This window comes from Triticum dicoccoides, chromosome 4A (genome assembly GCF_002162155.2).
Source record: "Triticum dicoccoides isolate Atlit2015 ecotype Zavitan chromosome 4A, WEW_v2.0, whole genome shotgun sequence".
Lineage (NCBI taxonomy): Eukaryota > Viridiplantae > Streptophyta > Magnoliopsida > Poales > Poaceae > Triticum > Triticum dicoccoides.
Genome location: NC_041386.1, coordinates 715,729,862 through 715,738,229, shown reverse-complemented (window position 1 = coordinate 715,738,229; position 8,368 = coordinate 715,729,862). Strand labels below are relative to the sequence as shown.

The 8,368-nt window shown below is 44.7% G+C and overlaps 1 pseudogene; it reads right to left on the bottom strand.

The window, feature by feature from the left end:
- Positions 1 to 2,766: 2,766 nt before the first annotated feature.
- On the bottom strand, positions 2,767 to 5,531 carry LOC119284209 (annotated as a pseudogene).
- Positions 5,532 to 8,368: the final 2,837 nt, after the last annotated feature.

Sequence of the window (8,368 nt, the reverse complement as noted above, 5' to 3'; positions counted from 1 at the left end):
GTCTCCGCCGCCCGCACGGGTCCCAGCCACCCCCAGATCCCCGCTGCTCCTACCTCTACCTCCCCCTCATGGCCGCCTTCCACCTCACAGCCCCGCCCCGGCCGCCTTCCACCTCGCCGACCCCTGGTGACCCACTGCCTCGTTGCGGTGAGCCACCACCCGATCCCCTCCACCTTCCTCCCGCGGACAGCACCCCACCGCCGCCGCACCCAACCCAGCTTCTTTGTCCATCTGCTGGACCAGCATCGCTACCTACCAGCGCCACCCCGGCACGCGCCACCCCCGCCTGTCGTCGTCCCATCAAGCGCCATCGCCGGATACCTTTGGATCACGACAGCCGCATCCCCAGCCTCCCGCGACCCCAGCAGTCGGGTCTGTCTCCACCTTCTTCCCTCCTCTATATGCTTGACATGAAGGAGAGCCCCGCCTCGGAGAGGAAGTAGCGTGGGCTGCGGGCCGCGACGGAAGCGAGCAGCACGTGCCCAGTCTCTCTTCCTCTTCTTCAACGGCATTCTCCTCTAGGCCGCCCTACGCCCTTGTTCTCTTCCTCTTCTTCAACCGCCGCCACCGGCAGAGGAGGTCGGGTGATGACTCCGATGGCTCCAGATGGGGTGCAGTTCCCTTGGGATCTCCAAGTGGTTCAGTCGCCCCAGGGTTGCAGTGCAGTTCCTCGCGAGAGGCAGGCGGCGTCCCGAGCTGTCCTGATGCACACGGGCATGCAGTGGAGCACCTCCCGTTCTGCGATGTGTGGCTAAGATCGAGACTTCCATGCTCCCCGATGGAAGAGCACCTGCCGGCAAGCCCAGCAAGCCATCGCTGCAGCCGGCGACTGCGACTATGCACAAGGGCATGCAATTCTGCCCACAAAGAAGTGCAGCTCGACCAGCGGGGACCTGCAGTTCTGCCCATGCCGTCGAAGGATTCTAACTCTGCACACGGGCGTGCAGTACTGTCCGTGGGGAAGTGCAGCTCGACCAACAAGGCCCTGCAGTTCTGCCCACAGCGTCGAAAGCTTCTAACTCTTCAATTGGGCGTGCAGTACTGCCGGTGGGGGGATGCAACTCGAACGAAGAACAGGGTCAACGCTGGAGGTCAGAAAGTTGGAGGTAGTTTAGGTGAAGCCCTGCGGAGATAGTTTCACCATCAGTGTCACCACGTCGTCGTGCTGCCAAAACTCATCCACTACCTCGCCATCTTGCTGGATCAAGAAGGCGGAGGACGTCACTGAGCTGAACGTGTGCTGAACGCGGAGGTGTCGTACGTTTGGTACTTGATCGGTTGGAGCGTGAACAAATTCGACTACATCAACCATGTTACTAAATGCTTCCGCTTACGGTCTATGAGGATACGCCGACAGACTCTCCCCCTCGTTGCTATGCATCTCCATGCATAGATCTTGCGTGTGCATAGAGTTTTTTTTGTTTTCCATGCAATGTTTGCCAACAATTTAAATAGGTTTTGTTGCTTGTCTCTAGGTGAGGTAGGACTAAACTTTGATGGTGGCCTTATCATTATCGAGAGCCACCCTCGGGTAACAATTGCTCCGCTGAGAGCTCCTCTCGGTAAAGATGTGGATCATAAATTTTTAAAAAACGCCGGCATCCATTTTTAGAATATGACAGCCACTATAAATCTTCTCTACTCGGAACTGGAAGATTCATAGTGACTGTACAGACACTTACTAATGAAGACCGAAGCTTAATGTGGTTGGAGTATTGAACTATTTAAACATGTCTTTTTGCTAGTCGGCATGCGAGGTGGGACTAAATCTTTGCCAAGAGCCACTCTCGGCAAAGAGTTGCAACCGTCACCGTGCCGTTAGTCGCAGCCGAATGTGCCACGTGATAAAACGTTGCCGTGTGTGACCAGATGGCCCTCTGCAAATAGTGCCTTTGCCGAGTATAGCCTGTTTGCCGAGCAATACTGTCGGCATTATCATGTGTTTGCCAATTTATTTACTTTGCCGAGTGTGGCTCTCGGTGTTCTATACATTTCCGAGTGCCCGTGTTTTAGCTCTCGGTGAAGACGCCGACACCCGGCGTATACGAAAATTCTAGTAGTGAGCTAGGCATCAACCATAATGGTAATAAAAATGAATACCTGAGCAATAATTATGAATCACAAACCAAGTCTTCTATGAACAGCCACCCACAACTCAAATAGGTTCAACAACAAGCATACGCGCAAAATAGCAGTGCACAGTTGAAACAACTACAAGTAACACGAAATAATTAAGTCTGAACATGGAAACACAATTCGTTTTCGATCTCATAATAAGCCACAATAATACTTCCTCCTTCCCAAAATAAGTGTCTCAAATTTAATACAACTTTATACGGAAGTTAGTATAAAGTTGAGAAACTTCTTTTTGGGACGGAGGGAGTAGAAGAGAATATCACACTTGACAAGAAAAAGCACACGATGCCACCAACAATAGTAGCAGTAGCATCACCGTAGTGGAGGTGGAACAAACAGCAAATGGCGCCTTAAGAAAGCAGAGGAGTCCCAGACACTATGCGCAATCGGATCTGTCCTTTTCCTTGATCTGCAATAATGAACACCATAGCGAAGCCTCTTCATTCCTTCATCTACATAACGAACATCATGTCACATCAGCATGTTGTAGTAATAAGATAATAAGAGACGAGTGAGGAAGCTAGTACAGTACTCCCTCCGTCCCATAATACAAGAACATTTTTTACGCTAGTGTAGTGTCAAAAGCATTCTTATATTATGGGACGGAGGGAGTAGTTGGCAAGTGAGTAGCTATTGCTTACAAACGTGCACATTTCTGGTAGGTCGTTCTCGGAGAGAATGCTGCCACTGTGTCCCTTGAATTGCAGAACATTGGCGCAACAACAGCAAGAAATCACTTGTGATTTCGTGGAAGCCGAGACGCTGGAGGGGCATGAGGAACTCAATGCCAGATGGGACCTCCATCATGCTGTTGAGGTTGATTAAGAATAATCTTTCCAGGTTTGCCATGGCACCTTGTTGTATATCTAGCTGCTCCAGATTAGGCAGGTCTCTCAACTGAAGAGTCTTCAGCTTGGGAAACCACCCCATGAGAAATGCTAGATGCTCTCCATTGTATGCTCTGGTGAAATGTATTTGCGTCAAATTAGACAGCCGAGAAAGCGATGGCAAAGGGTCTTCCCTCAGTTGTGACCAAGATAGAGACAGTCTATACAAGTTCTGCCCCCCAACAGGTTGGAAGAGAAGAGACTCATTCAACGCCCCTTCCGCCAGTCGCCCTCTCAAAACTAGCTTCCGCAGGTTTGGCAGGACATTCAACAAGAGAACCTCATTCTCATCACTGGCGCTCACAGAAAGGTTGGACAAATGCCGCATTTGAACTAGAGAGTCCCTAATGCGCCCACAGTAGATTCCCTTCACATTCCACAACCTCAAGCTTCTTAGTTGCCTCAGCTCACCTAAATGTCTAATAGATCCGTCATGTGCTTCCAATGCTCGGAGGGTCTGCAGGTTTGTCAGATTTCCAAGCCCACTGGCAATATGCACACCACTGGAACACTTAAATGCTCTCCAATTTGGATCAATTTTTTTCTCAACAAATAAGTTCCTAAGCTTCTTCAATTTCACAATCCCACTAGGCACCTCATGTATGTCAGATCTAGCAAGGTCCAGTGTCAACAAATTTGAAAGCTTGTCAACAGACATTGGAAGCATCTTCACTTTTGAATTACGTAGACCCAAATGGCGGAGATTGAAAAGATCTCCAATAGCATCTGGGATCTTCTCAATGGGTAGACCACTTAATTCTAACACTGTCATATATCTTGACTTCTTACATAGCAGAGGTAGTATAGTGAACGTTGGCACGCTATTGTCCACTGTAATGACAGTTCTAAATCAGTGCATACCAGATAATGTCTGATAAATATCCTTCGTTACTTTATGCAGTACCAGTCGACGTACATCCATCTCAAGTGATTTCCCACATTTATCCTCATATGTATCACCACAGCAGTCCTTCTGGCATAGATGAACTGCCAATTCACGTAAGATATCATGCATTCTGAATTCTTTTATCCTGCCAAATGAGTTTCTCTCAACAAGTTGTATCATGTTTCTATCAATCAATTCCTTCAGATAGCCTTCGGCCACTTCTTCTAGAGTGCTTTCACCCCTCTCCTCGATGAAACCCTCTGCTATCCATAACCGTACGAGCCTTTTCCGTTTGAAAAGATAGTCTTCTGCAAATAAGCTGCAATACAGGAAACAACTTTTCAAGTGTGTTGGAAGGTAGATGAAGCTCAAATGCAAAACATTCCTTATGTGACCTAGCCTTGAATTATTAATTAACTCCCAACTCAGTTGATCATTTATCCTTCTCCATTCATCTATAGTTTTCTCACGCACACGCAAGAGGCTACCAACTGACACAATAACCAGAGGCAAGCCTTTGCACTTGTTAACTATTTCCTTGGACAATGGCTTCAACTCTGCTGGACATTCATGAATTGTATCTCTTGCGGGATAGGCTTTCTTACAAAACAGATCCCAAGCCAGTTCTTCTGGTAAAGCTTCTAGTGTTAAGATATGTCCTCGGGAGGCAAGTGCAGCAACATCAATCTACTACCCTTGTCATTATGAATAAGCGCCCTAGACAAGTCATCAAATGCTTCTGGAGTCCAAACATCATCCAATATGATCAGATACCTCTGTTGCTCCAAAAATCTCTTCAGTGTCACTTCAAGGCATGCGATGTCCATGGCCGCAGTGTTAGATACGACATTGACTTTATCTCTAAAAAGTTCCTTGATTATATTCCTCAAGACATCTTCTCTGGAATAAGTTTGTGACATGGAGACCCATGCATGACACTGGAATTTATCTCTCTCCTTCCTGTAGACATTTGCAGCTAGAGATGTTTTACCAAGCCCTCCCATTCCAAGCAAGGCTATGACAGAGCATTCCAAATCATCACATGCCACCCACTGCTCTAGTTTTTCTCTGTTTTTATCCACCCCCACTAGATCTTCTTCGTCAAGGGAAGGTGAAATATTTGCTAGATCTTGTGATCTCTTGACCATGTATTTTGAGCTGCTAGTATCCCGGTTGTTTATCATGGGAACCCATCTTTTTTTTGTCTCTGACAGGTGTGCAAGGTCTTTCTCTATTTCCTTCACCTTGAAAGCTATTTGGTTCAAAGAAAGCAGAGATCTTGGTTTTCTGAACCCTTTCTTCAGGTAAAAGCAATGCCTTGTATCCTGTTGCCGGCCAACTAGATACAAGTACTCATCCACCATGTCCTCCATCACATGTGCTACCTTCCTTACCTCCTCCAATCAGCCCTCATATACTTGATCATCACAGTTTCGAATGTCCATTTGATAAAGAACATCATGCATTACAAGAAGCTCTCTCGCAGCACGACCCATGTTGCCCTGTAACTCCTTTAGTTGCATGCGGTACTTCGCAAACTGAGTGCTGGCCTGGTCTGCCGCTCCATTTGCCAAGGCATTTCCGATCTTTTTAATGGCTAGAAGAATCATGATCTCTGCCATTACTTACAGAAATTGCTAGTGTATCACTGTTGGGTGGTTGCCTAGTTGTGTATTTTCCTCGATATCATCAGAATGACACTACAAATGAAGTGATGTACTATTAATTAAACTGTCAATGCATTCTCCTAGTAGCACGCACTTGCCGAAAACACTTTAAAACTCTCCACTCGCAGCAGAAAAGCAAAATAAGCAAAACCTTTCAAAGTACTCCTACTAAACTCTTTCATACTATTAATCTTTCTAACTCTAGCGCACATAATAAACAAAATAGTCCTCATTGGAGGCAGGTCCATGAGAATTTTAAAATGCTTGGGACTGTGCTATAGTCAAGCAAGAACGGGTGGCATTTGACCAATAACTGACCAAGCATGATCCACTTTCTTATTGGGACATCTATTGTATCGGATGTTGCAATTTTAATCAAGTAAAAGAAAGAGGGCTCCAATCTGAATACCTGCCAACTCGCAAATGTAACAGTTCCTGGAAACTTAGCTCCATTTTTATCCTCAATATGATTTTTCAGAAAAAAATCCTCAACATCTATTGTATCTCCAGAGGCATGGAGAAACAACTAGCTAAAGTTGTTGAATAAGCTGCAAGAAAGACGCATTACAATCATGAAAGTGAATAAGAAAACAGGGTTATTATGCCATAGCAGTCCTTGGGAGAAATCAAAATATCAAAACCATGATTTAAACGACCAAAATTAAAGGAGTCGTCATGTTCACTTCAGTAGATCCACACAACAAGGATACTGAATCCAGGAGGGTAGAAATTCCAAATTCCCATCATGTACTAAGTATGTCGCCAGTAAAAAGCATTATCTATAACTACGCTATTCCAGATTATTTGTGAATCAAAGAGAGACAATGAATGGCTACTAAAACCTGAGCATAATTGATAGCTCACCAGACCGTGGTTCCGAAAATCATGTTCCCGAAGGTTTCATTTCGTTTGGACTCCGTTTGATATTCTTTTTGTGCGAAACACTGAAACGGACAAAAAACGGCATTTCTGGGCTGGGCCTCCCGTTAATAGGTTAGTCCCAAAAGATATATAAAAGTGTATAATAAAGCACAATAATGTCCAAAATAGAATATAATATAACATGGAACAATAAAAAATTATAGATACGTTGGAGACGTATCAGGGTGCTCGCCCTCAACATCCCCAGGGTCATCACGGCTGATCTTATAGCACATTGCACCGCATATCGGGCATGCATTCAAATCCTCGTACTCACCGCGGTAGAGGATGCAATCATTAGGGCATCCATGTATCTTCTGCACCTCCAATCCTAGAGGGCAGACAACCTTCTTTGATTCGTACGTACTCTAATTCATTGTCCTTTGGAAGCATCTTCTTTAATTTTATCAGCAACTTCTTAAATTCCTTGTCAGATACTCCATTCTCTGCCTTCCATTACAGCAATTCCAGTGTGGTGCACAGCTTTTTCTTCTCATCTTCGCAATTTGGGTACAAGAATTTCATGTGATCCTCTAACATGCGTTGTAACTTCAACCTCTCCTTTTCAGTTGCGCAGTTTCTCTTTGCATCGGCAATGGCCCGACCAAGATCATCAGCAGGATCATCTGATGCCTCTTCTTCAGCTTCTTCCCACATTACCGGCTCAACTTCTTCCCCCATAGTTGTACCATCGTATTCAGGGAACCCATGGCCAGGATAGCTGTCGTTGTCCTCTTCTTATTTATTCTCTTCCATTAGGACCCCTCTTCTCCGTGCTTGGTCCAAACATTATAGTGGGGCATAAACCGGACTCAAACAGGTGGACGTGAATGGTTCTTGACTTAGAGTAATTCTGATCATTCTTACAGATAGCACATGGACAACACATAAAATCATCCGCCCGCTTGTTTGCCTCAGCCGCAGTCAGAAAAGTATGCACGCCTTTAACGAACTGGGGAGAGCATCGGTCATCGTACATCCATTGTCGGCTCATCTTCATTATAGAACACCGAAAATACCAAATTAATACAAGTTCATACACACTTGTTCTCATAAAACAACTCACACACTCTCTAGCTAAAGCATTTAAATGCAACAACAAATGCGATCAAGATCGCCACTAAGGTAACAATTGATCCAACATCATAATGATACCAATCCTCACTATCAATGGCATATTTTTTTAATCTTTCTAATCTTCAAGCGTATTTTCTCCATCTTGATTTTGTGATCATCGACGACATCGGCAACATACAACTCCAGTTTCATCTTCTCTTCTTCAATTCTTTTCAATTTTTCTTTCATATTCTCGTTTTCTTTTTTAACTAAATTTAACTTCTCGACAAATGGGTCGGTTGGAATTTCTAGTTCACATAGCTCCTAGATAAAAAATATCTATGTCAATTTGATGGGCACAATTGGCATAAACGCGAAATGCAACAAATAGTTATAAAAGAAAATATATATACCACATCAGAATCATAAACCGGACGAGGGCCGACGGGGACATCTATCAAGACCATGGCACTATGTATGACAAACAAACATACAAGTAAGAAAATTATACAAGTAACTATCTAAATCATACAAACATGATTTTTTTATATAAAAAGACAAAAACAAGAGGCTCACCAAGCTAGGTGGTGCCGGCGACAGGATGGGGTGCGGGCGATCGACGGTGATTAGGATGGGGACGGGAAGGCACTAAGTAAACCACACCTACATATGCAAACTAAGAAGTTAATTTGAGCTCAGATTGCATATAAATCAAATAAACTACCACGTATAATTACTTCCAAACTAAAACCCACAAATCACTATACTTATAGAGCATTGCAAGAGCTAATCTAGCAATGAGAGATAAAAGGACA